This window comes from Emydura macquarii, unplaced genomic scaffold, assembly GCF_026122565.2.
Source record: "Emydura macquarii macquarii isolate MOO-44397 ecotype Brisbane River unplaced genomic scaffold, CSIRO-AGI_Emac_v2 contig_2676, whole genome shotgun sequence".
Classification (NCBI taxonomy): Eukaryota; Metazoa; Chordata; order Testudines; family Chelidae; genus Emydura; species Emydura macquarii.
In genome coordinates this window covers 19,569,124-19,588,775 of record NW_027132813.1, presented here as the reverse complement: position 1 = coordinate 19,588,775, position 19,652 = coordinate 19,569,124, and the positions used below count along the sequence as shown (strand labels likewise).

At 42.4% G+C, this 19,652-nt stretch overlaps 1 protein-coding gene across 1 annotated transcript in view; it reads right to left on the bottom strand.

Annotated features, from left to right (window-relative positions):
- KCNH1 (potassium voltage-gated channel subfamily H member 1) overlaps positions 1-19,652 on the bottom strand; it is a 284,487-nt gene that overhangs the window by 175,635 nt on the left and 89,200 nt on the right. The gene's annotated exons all lie outside the window — the stretch shown is intronic.

The window sequence follows — 19,652 nt, the reverse complement described above, 5'->3', positions numbered from 1 at the left end:
TCTTCTGCAGCTCCAACCATTGGGATGGCCTACTTCTGTTTCTCCACAGACCCTCCATCACATTTCAAATCTCAGTTGGAAACATATCACAGCTGGATCTTGTCATCCCAATAAATAGTTGTGAGAAAGAATTGGTGAATACTTCTAGAAAAGAAAGTATACAATGACATCAAAATGGCTTTTCCCCCCCATGTTTGTTTAAAGTGCTCTGGGCTAGAAGTTCTCTCCCTGATTCCTTTTCATATCTCCACAGGTCTAACAGTGCTGTATAATGAGCTAAGTCATACAAAGTTCATCTTCTCCTGAAGTTGCTGTTCTTTCTTTGTAACTACAAACCACCACCAAACAGCTTGAGGCGTGCAGCAGTATTCAAGCTCACCTGCTTTCCCTGCATCCCAGAATCTCTAACAGGTCCAAACAGTTCACTGGGGGTTCTATTTCAAATACTTTTAGAGCCAGGAATGAGTGCACATCACTAAGCTATGAAACCATTGGATCTTAGTAACTTCCTCCCTTCCCTCTTGTTTGTTGTTACATTGCTATCGCATCTGTTTCAAATTAATCCTAAACTCCTTGGGACAGAGAGTATGTCCTCATATATGTTTGTATTGCGACTAACAAAATGAAGCTCTAGTCCTAATGGAAGCCTTTTTCTCTACTCCAGTACAAATAAAGAAATAAAAGGACCAGATACTGAATCTTAGGTACGCCATTGTAAACCTCAAGTAACTCAGCTGAAGTCAATGGAGTTACCTAGATTTACATTGGCACAACAGATCCAGAATCTCACCCATTGTATACAGAGTAACATTGAATACGGACAATGCTTATGCAGACAATTAACCACACTGACCTAGAGTAACAGAACTCATTTCACTTCCTGCATAAACAGGTATCTCAAGTTTCCTCTTCATTCTAGGACTGTCTTTCGTGATTCCAGAAGCAGCCAGTCTAAACACAGCCACGCTTAAGCACACAGTTAGAAATGAAGACAGGTTTTGACATTGGAAATATTGCTTATCTATTGGACAACAGTTATCTAATGAGCAAGACAGCCAAATTACATTATGCAGTATGCCATTTTTATGGAAGCTTAATAAAAAAAAAGTGAACTTAGTTTTCCATTTCAGGCTGTGTCTGCACATTTGATTTTTCTGTTTATACCCTTACTTGAAGATAGGCGACATGAGAGACAGACTCAAGAAGCTACCGCTTTTCATCAAGCACCTGTCAGCATGTTTACTAAGGATCAGGAGGAGGCCACAGTGCAGTTCAGCAGCTGTGCAATACTGAAAGGAAGACCTGTTTATTCCATTGCTGGAAGGTATGACCATCCATTTGGTTGGTAGTATCAAGAAGTATCACTAGCACTCTTGACAATGGCATAGATATCTCAGCTGATCAGGTGCCACTGTCTCTGTATTTCCAAGTAAAAGAAGTGTTTTGATTAATCTGTGTGGCATATCTTTTGAGTACACAGTGATATCTTCTTTTATACCATTTCATTGGGACAAAGGATACACAGAGCTTTTCTTTTTCCTTTCTGTCCTTCCAGAAAGCTCCATTCAGTGGTCAGATAGCATAGTTCAAAGGAATTAAACACATCCATGGATTTCAATTGTATACCCCTATTTTCTCCTCAAACACTTATAGCATTTAAATGCTGGCACTTGATACTCACTTATTCCAAATTCTCAGAGACAGGAGGCTGACCCAATGTGTCCTCCCTTCAATGCTGCAGAAGCTCTTCTGTTCATGTGGAGTTTCTTGACTTTGGGGCAAGGCTAGACAGAGAAGTGCTACTCTTGACAGTATCTTGCCACATGGATTTCCTAGGATAAGAGAATCCTAACCCTGCCACCAGTGTCTTGCATGGAATCCATCTCTATGCTGTCCAACCCGCTTTCAGGGCAAAGTGCAGGTGGGGAGTCCATGGTATCACAGCTCATGAAGGATCCCTGTTGTCATGTGGCGTAAGGTAGCCTGAGGAGTAGCACAAAGACACTATATGTCTCTGTACAGATGCCCTGCAATCCACCAGCTTTACCTGTAAAGCTAGGCCATTCCCCTGCCCACTGCGCAATGAGACAAACTCCACTCCCAAAAAGGATGACTTGGTGGAGCCTCAACCACCTAGAGACCATGGAGGTGTTGGCCTAACTTCAGCTCTCCCATGACTTTTGATGCAGAAGGGCAGGCACTAGTAACTCTGAGGGAGACTGAGCACAAAAATCACACTTATAGTCAGATCTACAGTAGAAAGAATACAAGGAAAGATATTAGATTATATTGTATTAGTATTTCAGTAGTGTTTAGAGGCTTCAACCAAGATCAGGACTCCATTGTGCTAGACAACTCTTCCCCCCTCCCTCCCCACAGTCCTTCCTTAAAGAATTTACAATCTAGATGGACAAGGGAGACATAAGTGTGGGAGGAGAAAGAGGTAAAGTGACTTGCCCAAGGTCACCTAGCAGGTTAAAAACACAACTGGGAATACTCATAGAACTTTGGTCTCCAGGGCTATAGCCACATGCTCCCCTTTGGGGCAGCTGCTCACACAGCTTCCTGTGGTTCCAGCTGGTCCAAAAATTGAGATCAAATCATAGAAATGTAGGGCTGGAAGGACCTTGAGATGGCATCTAATCCAGTCCCCTGCACTGAGGCAGGACCAAGTAAACATAGGCCCATCCCTGACAGGTGTTTGTCTTTTCTTAAAACACTCCAATGATGGGGATTCCACACCCTTCCTTGGTAACCTCTTCCAGTACTTAACTGTCTTTACAGTTATTAGGAAAATTTTCCTAATATCTAACCTAAATCTCCCTTATGGCAGATAAAGCCGATTACTTTCTTATCCTATCCTCAGTGGCCATGGAGAACAATTGATCAGAATCCTTTTTGTAACACTTTTAACATATTTGAAGACTTATCAGATCCTCCTCCACACCAGTCTTTTTCAACCTTTCCTCATTGCTCAGGTTTTCTAAACCCTTTATCATTTTTGTTACTCTCCTCTGGACTTTCTCAAATTTGTCCACATCTTTCTTAAAGTGTGGTGCCCAAAATTGAACACATTACACTAGCTGAGGCCCCACCAGTGTCAAGTAGAGCAGGCAGTTATCTCCAATGTCTTATGTACGACATTCCTGTTAATAGGCCCCAGAATGATGTCCCACATTGTTGATTCATATATAGTTTTCCATTGGAAAATGCCATTTTGACAAAAACTGATTTTTTCTCCCACAAAGTTGTATCTATTTGGACAAAATTTCATTCTGAAAAAAAAGCATTCAAAAGGTTTTGACATTTTCAGAATAGAAAGTTTCAATTTTTAATTTTGAAATGACTTTTTCACTTGGAAATGTACTTCATGTTTTGTTTTGTTTTTAAATAAAAAATAGTCTAAAATCAAAATGAAAAACTTCAAGTTTATCAAAATGAAATCTGTCGCTTAATTAAAATTTTCAAAATTTTGCCTTTTCTTCCGGGATCTTATTTTTTTTCCCAAAAAAGAATCTGAAATTTTTTTGGAGGATGGAAAAATCTATTTTCTGACCAGCTTTATTAATATTGTTATACACATAGAAGTTAGAGCCAACGTAAGAAATAATTTGCCTTCAACATGAACAGGTAAAAGTAGCATAATAAATTAGAGAGATAGCATGTAGCTCAATCTCCCCACTCCATTAGCCTCTAGATTCACTCCAGCACCTAATTAAAATAGTCAAATTACTTTGAGTAATTATTTGGTAATTTCACTACAATTTTCACAGGGGAGTCCAATTCTATTTGGGTTACCGCTCCTCCTCAGTAAAAGCTCATTTACCCCTTCTCCTCCTTCTTCTATCATTGTAAATAAATTACTTGTAATAGATATTACTGCCTGCAAAGAGTGTAAGAAAGCAACTTTCTAAAAATTTAGCACTAATAGTCTCAATTTCTTCCCCTATTCATTTTATCATTTCCACAGAGAGGGAGGGAAAGAGGTATCTATGGTGTATGGTACAGAAAACTATTGAATCAGAAGAGTTTGGTCTACATTCAAATTAGAAGACAGTTTGAGATAGAAATGAAACCCGCTTTATATCTTTACTAGCTTTGTACTTATAGGACCATCTTGAAGTCCTCACTGTATTTTTACTCAGACAAGTTTCTCAGTAGAGTCAAGGGGTGGGATATTCAAACACATCTAAGTGACTTAGAAGCACCGGTTCCAATAAAAGACAAGGGACTTGTGTCCCTAAGTCACTTAGGTGCCTTTGGAAATTCCATCCAAGGTGTAAGAACCTCAGGATTTGGCTTATACTAGGCTCACTAAGGGTATGTTTACAGTGCAAGTGAAGATGTGTTTGTAGCACAGACAGACATACCCTAGATTAAAAGCTATCAGAAGTGGGTATGCCTATACTGACAGTGGCAAAGTCGCCGCTGTCAGATCAATCTTTCTGGATCGATTGAGCAGTCAGTGTAGACCCGCTCAATCGATCAGGAAGTTGACGCAGTAAATACACCCCCTCAAGTGGCGTAGCGGTGCGTCGACAGAAACGTGGTTCCCGTCAGCGCAGTGCAGTGAAGATGGCGCGCAGAAGGGAAGCACAGCAGTCTACAGGAGTTACACAAGCTACTCTGTGTAGTTTGCGTAACTCCCGTCGACTGCTGCCAAATCTCCAGGTAAGCATAGACCAGGCCTAGTTAACGCGAGTAACAATAGTCATGAAGACATAGTACCACAGACTTCAGCAGAGACCAGAAACCAGAGTACAAACCCAACAGTCTTGTGGGCTGACTAGTCGGCACTGTAGCCTATGCCACCACGTCCTCCCTAGTACGGTTACCCATGCCATCTAAATTAAAACTAGCAAGGGTTTCCTAGCCATGCTATAATTACAACGTCCTTTGCCATATAGGCATACTCTTACCATATGGGGCCTCAATCTCCATTGGGACCTGTGCACACAGTCATAAGACATATAGTAAACAATAATAAATGCAGAATTCTTCCTCCATGGGTTTCATCACTGCTCTCTTTTGTGCTAGGGAGGTAAATCTGCACCCTGAGCATAAGATGATGCAATTTTACACACTGGTCCTCATCTGTTGTAGCGTGGTTTCTGCTAACACAATAATTATCAGCGCCAATAAGCCTGTACAGCGCCAAAGAATTGATTCTATCCAAGTGCCTATATAAAGAGGAGCAAGCTCAGAGCTGGGGCACTGATTTGTCCCCAACACTATGAAAAAGGGTTGTTGTTTTTTTTTTTATAATGCAGGAAAATAAAAAGAATACAGGAAGAACAAAAGGTAACAAGAAAGAAGCAAGTTGCTACAGCAAGTAGGTGAATTTATACTTGATACAAAGTTTGCTGCAAAATGTCCATTAAGTTGTTTGTCTAATCTAACAACTATATCAAAACAGGCTTAGAGTTTATGGAGTCCTATGAGTTACAAATGAGTGGGTTGGAAGGACCCAAGGCTTTCAAATGTCACCAGGGAGCAGAAATTCTCTAAGACCTATGTTATTTTTCATACTTTTATTTTTATTTTCTATAGCAAAGCTCCACACTCCCTACTTAGTTAGGAAAGTCACTTTAGACTTAATTCCAATGGTGAGAATGACACTGCAATAGGATTTCCTCTTGTTTAGTTTGTCCTTTTAAAAAATCACTTTGTCGGCTAATTTATAGTGGTCACTATCTCCAGCCTCTGTTTTGTAGGTCTGAAATCCTCCAGACCTTTCAAATCCCATTAACAATGATCATCAAAGCAAACTGTAATCATGAATCATCCCATTCTCTGGATCTGACCAAATTCTTTAGGTGTGTTTTTGATTTTGAGGCTAAAACTGACTAAATTCTTCTGCTTGCCCATGAAGCTGAGTTGAGGAGTTCACCTTGGAGGTTTACAGGTGCTATTATGGTGCTATTACAGGTGCTATTATGGCTTGTTTATGGTAGAAGAAGAAATAGTCCCAATTCACCCTCAAGGAAGTGAGAAGTGACTCAGACCTTAAGACATCAAATTTCCAATTGTTTCACTCCCTGCGACAAGACATTTAGCATTTTAGAACCTGCTGGCCATCTTACCCCTTCAGTGTAAGAACACCACACTGTGTCTCTGATGATTTTTCATACTGCTTGCAATGAAAATTAGCGGTCTGTGCATAAAGAGCAAGCTGCTAGGTACTGACATTTCCAAATATATTCCATACTTTCTTAAGAGAGCAGAGCTTGTGCCATCAGGCTGCAGCTGAAGGCAGGATATTTCTTGAGACAAGGACTTAACCTCCACTCTAGAATTTTTCTGAAGTTTTCAGAGCTCTCAGCTTTGAGAGATAAATAAAGGCCTAGAGGATTTAGATAGTGTTGTGGGTCATGTGCAGTTTATCATTTTAATAAACTGACAAATCTGCCTTTAAAATATGAAAAAGGCTAAATGCAATGAAACTCCATGATCTGACAAGCACAATTAATTCTTATTCATTCTCAAGCTACATATACAGCACACTGATAGCTCATCAGAATGGTTAGGGACAGCTCATGACCCATAAACCACTTAATTAAATATTACAGTGCTAAAAACTGTTGCTATTGCCTGACATTTTGTAGCCTGTAGCAAGCCTGGCTGTGTCTGGTAACAATTAGAAAGTAAAATAACCAGACTGTTTTAAAAGCTTATTTGGAAATAAAAGGTGCTTGAAAGATGCTCAAGGTTTTCTATCACATACTACATATTGGATGATAAGCGACAGAAAATCCACTGGATGTGCTATTTTTCACAGAAAATTTTCCTTTTCCTTCTTGACATCTTTTCCTTATGCTGAAGTGGATCTGTGACTACAAGTTAAACTCTTGTAATGCTCAAACATCAGCCTTGATTTCCATTCATCACAGGGGAAATCAAACGTTGCCTGGATTTAGGGTCTCTGAATACAGCTGGTCTGTTATGAGATACTGCTTGCCTTTCAACCCATTCCCGTAACACTGGTACCAGGCCAGCTTCTGATTCATTCATGCCAGTATAAATCTGAACTAACTCCACTAAAATCAGTATGGTTATTTTAGACTTCTACTGGTAGAATCTGGCCAAGCTCATTTGGAAATATAATGTGAAGAAGCAGTTTAAATAGGAATCACATACTGGCCCCCAACCTTCTATCCTCACCATACAAAATACCCCTGGATACCAGTGAGCTTATCAAAGCGCACGCGCGCACACGCACGCACGCACACACACCCCCACCCCACAAGAGTACTACTGTTCTAGTTGTATAAAATATCAGCATGTCTCTGGTAGGGCCTTGTGGGAATTTTTTCTGAGTGAGGACAGCAGGATCAGGCCCAAATATAATAAAAAGGTTTTTTATAACAAACAAATCTCATGTCCCATGATACGCCCTGGTTATCTTCCTTAGATTTGCCTCCATGTCTTTTCCTCTCAGCTCAACCCTCACGATGTGGATGCATCGCACACTGCCTCTCAAATGTGACAGTGCTGCTCCTTCAGCATCTGAAGAGTCAAAGGGACTTGCTGCACTTGCTGACAAAGTTGGAAAAGAGCGGACATATTTTAGTGCCTTGAACTTGTCTGTGGGGGAAGGCAAATTTTACCAATGATGTGAGTGAAGGCAAACTCCTGGGTTAGCTTAAATATCCATACAGGACTGTAGTATGAAGGACACCAGGTCAGTGAGACAAAGTCATGGACTGGATATCTATCCATTAAGACAACAATTGAATTATCCCATGTCTACAGCAAAGGTAAAATATGGCTTTGAATCATCTCCTGGCATTCAGAAAAAAGCAGGTTTTAAATTCAATGGCCTGTTCCGTTTTTGTTGCACATCATCATCTCCTCCATATCACTGTGATACAACATACAGAACAATAAGAAGACATCCATCCACGTTCATGTAGTAAACACAGTGGAGTTAGGAATTCAATGCACGGATAAACAGGCATTCAGAGCAGGAAAGCAAAATAAATAAGTACATAAGAGACAGGAAGTTATGTTAAAGTGGCTGACGTGTTTCAATATTTTCCCATTTATTTTGCCACAGTCCTTTAAGAAGCTGTCTAATGTATTAAATTTACATTCTGGAGGTGATGAAAAGCTTTGAGAAGCTCAGCAAACTGACGGAATTTCTGACTACAAAAAGTGATCCTAACATAACAGGCTCTTTCATTGCTAAAGAAAAGGGAAATAGATATTTGTTGCCTGACTCTAAGTAGTATGAAGTAATTCACTCACTTAGAATTAATTTACATTTGCACAGATCATGCCAGTGAACAAAGTACTACTGAGGGTACAATAAAGTAAAAACCAGACGTTTTATTTCTATGACAGCTTCAAAACAATCTTTGCATATTGATAGTCATTTCTGTCATGTACAGGGCCCAAGCATAATTTTTTCGGGCCCAGAACAAACTTGTAACACGAGCCCCCTCCCACACACATACCACAATCCCTCATCCCAAACATAACAATCTCATGAGCCATGAAAAAATTTTCCTCATGGTAATGGGGGTTGCAGCCTAGGCTGGGCCCCCTAGGGCCTCTGGGCCCTAGTAAAGTATACCCTTTTCCCCTCCTTTGTGGGGGCCCTGGTCAGCAGTATGGAGATCAGCAATATTAATACAGTTCTCATCAGCACAACCATCGTTACCCTGGTGTCATCACTTCTGGTCTAAAACCTGTGTTTTAGAATTTATAACCAAGTCACAGAAATTCACAAGAGGCTGAAACTTGGGTCAGGCAGTCTCAGCCTGGCAGCAGCAATCTGGTTGAGAGCTGGTTGTTTGCAAAATTTGAAAGCATTTGATTTGGCATTTTCTATGTTGAAGGAGGACTGAGCAATAGAAGCTCTCTCCTTTCCAAACCCTTTTAAATTCCTGTTGTAATTTTTAAAAATAATACGTTTCAAAGTATAAGCTGCCACGTGGAAATGTTTTACATGTTTTAAACCTTTGTTTATTTCTTAAATTTTGAAATGGCAAAACTCCTTTGTGAAATGTATAATTAAATGCAAATCTTAGTTAAATGCAAGCTCCTAATATAAATTTCCTAATATCATTACTATATAAATATTAAAATGCTGTATGTACCAACCCGGAATCTAATGACCCTGCTAATCTGTCTACTAATAGATGAAGCAATTTAAATACAAAATATTTATATTAATGGGGTATTAATTAGCTAGTTATCTGAAAAATTCAAGCAACTCCTTCACCCAACTTAGGAAGACAATCATCTGTCTAAAATTTGTTAACATTTTTAAAAACTATTTAAGCTAAGGAGTCTCTACAAATTACTGAATTGCAGAAAGACTGTTTTGAGAACTAAAAACTGCTATATAAAGAACTGGCGCATTTGGACATTTTGAAAAACTAAATTTTATTTCCTGTTTAACGCTAGTAAAACTGAAAGAATCTCTCAGAAAATGGAGTGACTAAAAATAAAGCATTAACTTTTAAAGTTAATTTTATTTGAGGTTTTCCCACCACAAGAGAACAAAGACAATTAGAAGTTTGTTGCATATTTAGGAGCTGAAGAAGTCTACAAAACCAAGGCATGGAGCCAATGAAAGGATGACATCAGTCAACTTTTGAATTTAAACAAGCCTAAGAGAGACTTGTGTTTTCCTATAATTTCACAGAACTAGGACGAAAGATGGTATAAATCTCTGAAGTGAGCACGTTCTTGCTCTCTCTCTGCTACCCTATCGAACACACAGCACTCATCAACACATTCTGTCCATCTCTACAAACAAGCCACTTCAGACAAGTAAGAAAAACAGAGAAGACTTATGAAATCAACCCAAGAGCCCCTCCCCAAGATTTCAAAAATGTATTGGTGAAAGGAAGTTAACTAAGACACCACCAAGGGATTGGATTTAAAAATTCTTGTAGTAATTTCATTGGGATATTGAAATGCCATTGTACTTTAAAATATTAACAGTTTCTTCTTTCAATCACCAAATGGTGAGACCCTGTATTCCTGTAGAGGAACTGTAAACACAGAAATAGTGGGATTTAATTGGATTTACTTTTTTTAATATTCATTAATCGCCAGTTCAAAGAATTCATCTAAATAACTGATTTTAATACTTTCTTTGATTTCATAGGCTTTAGTTAAGACTGTTTACTTTGCCCAATTTTAATCTCTCTAGTTATTAACAATAACCAGACAGGACTCAGCTGCCATTAAACTGTTTAGAAATGGGCAAAAGAATTTTTTTAAGTATCTCTGAGATAGTAAGTCAGTACTCCCAGTAATTCTGGGACACCAACGGACTTTGGTCTTAACTTACCACAGGAAGAACATCCTCCAGAGGCATTTCATTCTCAAGGGTATAATCTCTGTTAAAAAGCACTCCCCAGAAAGACATACAGAAGAGACTGTAATGGAAGTAACCATTGACTGGCACTTGTGTTTCATCATTTGTGTTGGTTTTGTTTAATGTTTTCTTTCTCTTTCTTAATAAAATAGTATGACTAATAATTGTGATTATTTTGCTTTATTTTAATCCTAGTGTCCTCTAAGGTATGTAAAACAACTGTGACTAAGATAGCTCGAATTACATCCCTAAGATGGCAAGTAAAAGAAATAATTAGTCAGCGCTGGACTACCATTTCTTCTTTCACTAAACCCAATATTTTTAGTAATAAATGAACAAAACAACAAGTAGTAAATAAAATACTTTGTGGCCATTAATTAAAAATGTACTCCTTTCCACACCATATGTCTAGTACCTGGGTAGTTCCCCTTTAAATAGGTTGCAAGCCCTTTAGAAGCCTTCACTATCCTCTTGTGCTTCAGAAGCAACCAGAAGCCTGCCAGAGCAGCAGCATACATGTGCACATGCAAAGACATCCATACACACAAATGCACAGCTGGGCCTTGCCTGTTCAGTAAATATGGTTATTTGAACCCCGCCATGCCCGTGTGGTTCCTTTATATTATGTACGTTGTATAAAAAGTAAAATCCACAATAGGTACCCCATTGGGCTGGGCACTATATAAACGTAAGTAAAAGGACAGTTACTGCCCTAGGAATCCTTCCATTATCAATTACCATCTGGAATGGTCCCATGAAGGAGAGTGGGAGGACTGTACAGCATTCATATGGCCTGTCAGAGCATGTGCACATGTGCCACGTTTTCTGCCTAGTCTAGGAGCAGAGGATTTTAAGGCAGCTTGCTGACACACTTCAAAATTTGGCACTGATCATGTTCCTGTAACATGCTCTGAATTCAAGCAACTATCAAACCACTAACTGTAACCAGAAATCAAGGGTGCTTCTAACTCAGGAAAAGCTCCCTTATTTTGTTCCTTAGGTGCTTTAGAAAAATCTCACCACAAGTGCAATAGACCTGCAATTCCCAAACTTACTGAGTTGCAGTTACCAATTCACCCCATTGTTACCCATTCACATCCATCATGACTTGAGTCTCAAAGAGATGGAATGGCCAAAAAAAATAAAATGTTCTTTTGTTTCTTCCTTCCTTTTCTTGCATCACAAAGAGATGGGCTATAACCTGCTCTGATATACATCCCACAGGCAACTCCAGGGTAGAAGCTCCATCCACAAGATGCCCTGACCTGCACTGGAGCAAGAATCAGGGAGCTGTTGCAGGCTCTCTGAAGACCCTCTAGTTGCAGCACCAAGCCAAAACTTGGCACAGCACTGAATCTGGCCCATGACATATAGTTTGAATCAAATGATTAAAGACAACAGGTGAGTCAAGGGAGGATGGCATCTGAAAAAACACCTTACATTTTCTCAGCAGTTATACTGAAGCCTGCACGAGTTCTTCAGGTATTTTGACAGACATCAGCAAACAAACAGTGAAGCACACAGCAAGGTAACAAGAGAACAAGCCTGACAAGAGTCAGGGCTCCCCTTCAGTCTAAGCCACTATTGATGAAAAAAATTAGTGATTCCAGGTCTTAGAATCTTGAAATTGCCCTACAAGTCTGCAAGAGTTAGAGAGATAGAAGCCACACAAACCTAGCAACAATAAGAAGCAGCAATGCAACCACTGTTAATATTAAGCAAGTGTCAGCTGGATTCAAACTTCAGAAGCTAGCAAGAGGTCTGAAGCTCTGGCATTTTTTAATAGGACGTTTGTTGTAAACCTAGGCAGCCTGATGGAGACTGACTCTCTAAAAGATCATTTTTTATTGCAGGGCTTCCTTAATGTTTCGTGCCCAGCTAGGCCAAGGACCTGATTTGATTTGAGCACACCTGTTCCTGATTTGAATGAGCACACCTGCATGCATGAGTTAAACTTAAAGCCACTCAGCCATATGTAGAGAGAATTCCACAGGCATACCTCCCAACATTTCAAGGGACTAAAGCGGGACGCAGTGCTCCTCAGGTTTGGCCCACTCACTGCTCTGTAGCTGGACACAGGGGGAGGGACAAGCCAAATTTGACTGGCAGTGCGACCCCATGCTCCAGGTCGCAGCGCCACTCAGTTTGAGGACTCTCAAATGGGAGGCCAAGGCAAACTGCCCCTTTTGGCCCCACTCCCACCTGACGGGCTTGAAAGGAGGAAATGTTCTGCTTTAACCTGGACAGAGGCTCAGGGACTGGGAGAGGGTCAAAGTGGGACAGGCCCATGAAACCTGGGACTGTTGGGAGGTCTGCACATGTTCGACTCAACATGCATTTAGCATTCTTTGTGAATGAAAGACGGTAGCAGAACCTGAACCATGAGTTCTCTGTAGTGCAGCAGTCAGAATGAGCCATGGAACTCAGTCTGAAGACCCCCAGAGTCCGGGATTTTGCACACATAAACCTAGCCCAGTTATGTACCCAATGGAAGGAGGAGTTTGAGCTATACGCAGACCTGGCCCTGAGGGACAAGACAACAGCAGGAATGACATTTGTGACTTATTGACTGCCTCACAGCAGTCCCAGGAGATCTGAGGAATGATTGCTCCCCAAAACAAAACAAAACAAAACTGTCAAGCAACACAGGTTTTTCAATCCAAAGGGGATGGGATAGACCCCAAGTTACTGCCTCTCACACACTGCCTGCTACATGCAATTTTGAGGACTTGACAGACTCCCTGATTTGGGTGGGATTGGCTGCAGCACTTGGAATCACCACCAGCAGGAGGGGCTGCTCTGGGAAGGCGATCTCATAGGAGACAGATGCTTAGACATGGGACATACAGCAGAAACCTCAAGAGAAAGGATGAGAGTGCTAGAAGGCACACCACTGCCAGAAATACATGCAGTGAGACAACAGCAAAGGAGAGCAGGTGGCCAGGTTTCCATACCCACAGCGAGATGCACTGACTTTGGGAAAGAGCACAAGTGGGTAAAGAACTGCTCCGCACTAGGCAACATTGCAAAGAATGTGGCAAATTGAACTATTTTAGCAACATGTGCCAGAGCAGAGGAAGGTCCCAGCAAAACTCAGTCAGACTTGACAAGAGGCGGATGGCATAACAGATAATGGTGATCTTGAATCTCTCCTCGCATCTGAGATCATATCAAGTTCACACTGTCAGGTCAGGAAAGCAACAAGGCACACCACCAACCCTCCATGCATGCAACAACCTTAATAGGGAACTTCCCAGTGTGATTTCAACTGGGTAGTGGGACTTGCTGCACCCAATCCTCAGCATGAATTTGATTTGAACACACCCATTACAAAGAACAGGTACAATCTAATAATGTACAGTGAGCACATAATGCAGCACACAGAAAAAACATCAGACAGTATTAATTACTGAAGTTTGCAGTGGTGGGTGATACACACCACAGACCCCTCTTGTGGAATACAGCCATACAAGCCAAGGTTCCGATCAGGATGCAGTGTCAGAATTTTATAACTGCAGTACACAAAGAAAAAGGGGGCATCCCAAGGAAAATAGAGACAATTTTAAAAGCATATGGGGATGTTTGGGTGACAGGAGCCTTGAAGGAAAGCGTCGACTGGAAGTAGACCCTACAGTAGAAGATGTGAGATTACCAGAAAGGAAAATTCCAGTAGCACTATATAATTCAATACACAAGGAGCTTGAAAGTCTGCAGAGCAGGGCCATCATGGCACCGATAGAAGCCAGTTAACCGCCTGGTTAAGAAATATGCTGGTGGTAAAAAAGCCATCAGGAAAATTATACATCTGCATAGACCCAAAGCCACTGAATCAGGCATTGAAAAGATCCACTGCCCATAATTGACATCTTGCTAGAACTTTCCAAAGCCAGAATATTTATGGTCTGTGATGTGCTTTCAGATTTAGCACATAGGCCTGGATAAAGAGTCACCATGCTGACAACCTTTACAACACCATTTGGTCAGTACAGATGGTGGCCCATACCAATGGGCATAAACCCAGCATCAGAGGCATTCCAGAGAAAAAGATTCACCCAACACTGGAAGGACTACTGGGGTGAAAATAACTGCAGATGAAATCCTCACTGTAAGCAAAGACAGCAACGATACCGAAGCTGAATGAGACCACAACAGTAAACGACAAGCTATTCTACAGCAATGCAGGGACAAAAACATAAAACAACCCAGAAAAAAAACCCCATGATTCTAACAGCATGAAGTGACATACACTGGACATCTGCTCACAGCAGAAGGACTGAAAGCAGATCCAGACAAAATCATGTCAGCTCCAGTGGATGGGAGCACTTCATTGGAATGATATGTTTTCTGTCCAGGACACAGAAACAGGCAGTCAAGATAGCAAAATGAACCAAGTGACCAAGATACAAAAGCCAAGTCCCAACAGAAGAACTGTATTTTCAGATTAAAGATGAGGTGAGTGTGCAGGACGGAATCATATTTTCAGGACAAAGAATTGTTGTTCCCACCTAATTACATGAGGATTTCATGCAAAAATACATGTCTCACACCTGAGTCTGACAGTGTTCCTACTTACGATCAAGAGTGTGTTTTTTGGCCAGAAACAAATACTTCTTGATAGAAAGATGTGACACCCGCTGGTCCTGTGATAATCAACTAAGGCCTTTGATTCCAGCAGTCATGAAGCATTATGGAAGGTGCTATCTAGGTTTGGTTGTCCACTGAAGTTCATTCATGTTCTCAGGCAACTTCATGATGGAATGACTGCCACCATCCTCTCTAATGGATTAGAGACGGACCCATTCACCATCCATACTGGTGTTAAACAGGGCTGTGTTATTGCCCCAACCCTTTTCTCCATCTACCTTGTTGTAATCGTGATTCTTATTCATGACCGCCTTTCCTCTGGAATTGGGATTGAGTATCACATGGATGGCCAGTTTTTTGATCTGCAGCATCCTCATTCTAAAACTAAGGTTATCAGGACTCTTATTACAGACCTTCTGTATGCGGATGACTGTGCTGTCCTTGCACACACAGAGGCTGACTTGCAATCCACCCTAGATCTCTTCTCAGGCACCTATCATAGCTTAGGACAGAGGTCCCCAAACTGTGGGGCACGCCACCTTGGAGGTCATGGAAGAACATTCAGGGGATGCGGCAGGGCCCAGGCCAGCCCCCTCGTGGGCAGGAAGGGAGCACCACCCAGCCCTGCTCTGCCCAGAGCTCTGCTCCAGTCCTGCCTGATCAGCCACTGCCTCAACCCCTGGCCTCAGTGCCCAGCACCTGGCCTCAGCCCCTGGCACCCGGCCCAGCCTTGGCTCCCGCTCCCCCAGCCATGGCCCTGGGCTCAGCCTCAGCTCCTGGCCCAGCCCTGGCCTAGCCACAGTCCCAGCTCCCAGTCTTGGTCCCCAGAGACCAGTCGCAATGCTAGCCTTGGTCCCTAGCACCCGGCTCCCCAACTTCAGCTGCTGTAGCCCCCAGGATCCAGCCGCAGCCACCTGGCTCCCGGCGTGGCCCGGCCACTGCAGCTGCCCCCACTCCTGGCCTCAACCCCCAACTGTACCCCACTCCCAGCCCCAGCTGGGGCAGAGCAGAGACAGGTGCAATGTAAAAAATTTGGGGACCACCGGCTTAGGATTTTCCCTCAACATTAGGAAGACTAAGGTGCATCCCCAGTAAAAGTTGCCCCCCTTCTCCCACAAATTGTCATTGACTGAATCCCTAGCAAACATTGAGCATTTCCCTTAATTTGGTAGCCATCTCTCCCAGACAGCCAATCTTGATTGGAGATCGAAAATAGATCTGTTGTGCCAGCGCATCCTTGGGAAAGTTGCTGTCATGTCTTTATTGACAGTTTCCATCCATAGAGCTCTAAGATCCTGGTCTACAATGCAGTAGACATCCCCACTCTTCTTTATGGGTGCAAGACATGGATGACACTTCAAAGCCATCTTAAGCGTATGAAGTGGTACCAACAGTGTTGCCTTAGGAAGATTCTCCATATCAGATTGGAAGACCATCGCACCAATGCCACTGTTCTCTCTGCAGCTAACATCTCCAGTGTTGAGGTGAAGAGTATGAAACATCAACTTCGCTGGGCTGGTCCTTGTGTGTGAATGACTGATACTCATGAAGCAAGTCCTCTTTTCTCAACTTAGTCATGGTAAGAAGACCCACAGAGGGCAGAGGAAATGCTACAAGGACACCCTGAAAGTATATCTTAAGAAGGGAGGCATTGACCCCATTAATTTGGAAGAGTTGGCTTGCAAGAGACTGCAATGGCATCACATCATTCATCAAGCCTCAGTCTGTTTTGAAGAGAATTGCCTTGCTTAGAGGCCAAGAAACAGCAGAGGAAGAAGAAAAGTGTACAGCATTCTAGCCAGCAGTTGTGCTCTCTCCAAGCAACCACCTGTCACATATGTGGAAAATTCTGTAGAGCACCAATTGGACTCCTCAGCCATCTTAAGTCTCATCAGTGACTTCCCCCTGGCAGATATCATCCTTGTATTAAGGGATAGCGGATGACAACGTCATGAGGATTTCATGGAAAAATACATCTCTCACACCTGTCTGACAGCTGTCCTACATAGGCTCAAGAATGTATTTACTGGACATAAATGAATACAGAGCTCCACTCCTCGATAGAGAGGTCTGACACCCGCTGGTCCTGTGATAAATTGCCAGCAGAAAGGACTTACCACATGAGCTATCCACCCAATCATGAGAAACAGTGAAAGTGGACTTATTTACTTTCAAGGAAAAGCAGTACTTGATTATAGTAGACTACGGGGGGCATGGATCAGTATTCATGTCTCCTCCCCCTCAATACCCACCCCAAGCCAGGGAAGTTAATGATCCAACCAGCGGACCAAATTCGTTGATGAATTCTGGTCACGTGCTACCTGCGGCACATTATGCATATGCTGAGAAGAAGATAGTTGACTACTATCTAAATTTGTGGTAGGCTGATGTCCTGCCTGATACAAGAAGCAAGTCAGTGACTGGCAAACTGAAGGCCCACTTTATGAGAGATGGCATTTCACATACTGTATTCACTAACAATGGATCTCAGTTTTCCGCAGAAGAATTCAATGAATTTGCATGCAAATGGGAGTTTGAACATCGCACATCCTCCCTCCCCACAGGCATACCCACAGAACAACAATAAGGTAGAATCAGTTGCGAAAACAGCTAAGAGATTGTTACACAAGGCTACTTCTTCTGGTTCAGATTTCTTATTAGCATTTTTGGTACACAGGAATAGCCCATCAGAGGGGTGCCAAAACAATCCAGAGCGGGCACTGATGGGACAAGGGAGCCTGCTACTAATGGGGGAGACCTGTTGCAGCCAGAAGGACAGGGAGGAGAAGAGAGCCAACAGAGAAAGCAGGTACTAGAGAATGACAGGTCAGTCCAGGACCTACCAGCCCTAGAGACAGGCACTCCTGTGAGGATCCAACCATTACAGAGACATGAGTCATGAGGGGTGCAGTGGCACCCAGGTCATACAAAGTGACTGTGCAAAAAAGACAAGTGATCCAAAGAAGCAGAAGGAGACACTTACAAGACAGCAGACAACACCTACTGAAAGTCTACAGAGATACAGTGGTCATCACAGAACCAACCAGAGACACAGGGAGATGAGATGATTTGGTCTCTTCAACAGGTGACCACACCAAGAGTGACCTGTTTCCCTGTCATCGGTCCCTGAATCTAGCAAACTATCTCAAAGACTATGTAACCAGTTGAGTCTGTGGTACAGATGAGACTCCAACTTGGCTATGTGCTAGCAAGCTCTGGCTGAAGGGATCCAGGCGGGGATCTGGGAGTCAATTCTTTGTTTTTCAATGTTTATATTAAAAAGTTTGTAAAATAGGGAAGATGTGTCGATCATTGGAACTGGAGTCAGAGAGCCAATGATCCCTGGAGAGATTGTTATTGAAGGAACACTAGTGGAACGGGGAAGCAGGGAGACAGGCTGGAAACAACTCGCCACATAGACAAAATCCTCCACAGGACTTGTTCAAGTTAACCTACATTCAACCTCTTCTTTATGAATGAAACATGGGTGTCGAAGCCTCTTCAGCCCATTTTCAGAACGTGGCTGAAATCCAGTCTGGAAGAGAAGTCGGAGCCAATGATAAACCTGATTTAAAACAAGGCATCCAGCCTCCAGGCACCTGAGAAGTGTCAGGATGTGGTGACGGGGAAGGAATGTGTCAGGAGCCTCAGTGCACTGAGGGAGGATGGTTATGGTCACTATGCCTATTCAGCTAGCATAGCCTGCACAATTCACAAGGCTGCTCTGCAATCTCAGGCCAGTGTCAGTCAGGGGGTAAGCTGTGGCAAAAATCTATCATCTTGACACCTTCCCCTCTAACCCAGATAGAGATGCTGGCACCACTAGCCAGGTTCTCCTCCTAAGAGCACTAGACAATAAGTTACTACAAGCCAAATGCTGAGACGCTGTACGTGGGCATAGCTCCACTGAGGTTCTGGCCCTATGTCTCTTCCCCAGGTGGGACCAGTAAGGGGAAGTGGCCACCCTGGCCTCCTTTCCCCTCACTCTAGCACACACTGCAGAGCCACCACAGCAGCACTCATTACATGTACTTTAAAATATTTCTACCCATGATGGTCTAGATAATGCTTGGTCCTGCCATAAGTGCAAGGGACTGGACTAGATGACCTCGAGGTCCCTTCCAGTCCTAGAATTATAGGATTCTATACTTGGCACATTTAATGTATTTATTTATTTAACAAATCCATGTGTAGCAGAGCCTGGTTCATTTCTTCTAATGGCCAGGAGACCCATGGCAGAATCATCAAGCAAGCAAAGCATCAGGATTCAAAACACACCAAGGCCATTACATCATAAGATGCTCTATGTATTTTGGTAAAGGTGGATTAAGCTTTAGCTGCTTAGGATACTTCTTGATAGAAAATGTGCTTGAGTGTATTTTGTAAGAGTATCCTCTCCATAGTGCTTGGGCTAGTAAATCTTCATGTGAACAAGGGAGAACATCAGGTTTTGTGCAAGAGCCAGCAGGTTTGTAGCTCAGCAAAGTGAGAATTAATGAGATTCCATTGTATTTCTTTTTTCAAATTTCTTTTTTCCACCCAGCAAAGAGGCCAGCCAGCTCTAAGCACCACAGAGTGGGGAAGCAGCAAGTTACAAAATTGCAGTTTGCAGCTTCTTAATCCTGAAGTCCGTTTTCTGCCGGCCCTATCCATACCAGCACCCCAGGAGTCATGCTAGGGGACATGGCCAGAGTGCAAAATGCTCTCACCACATCCTCTCTACCAAAGATTGACA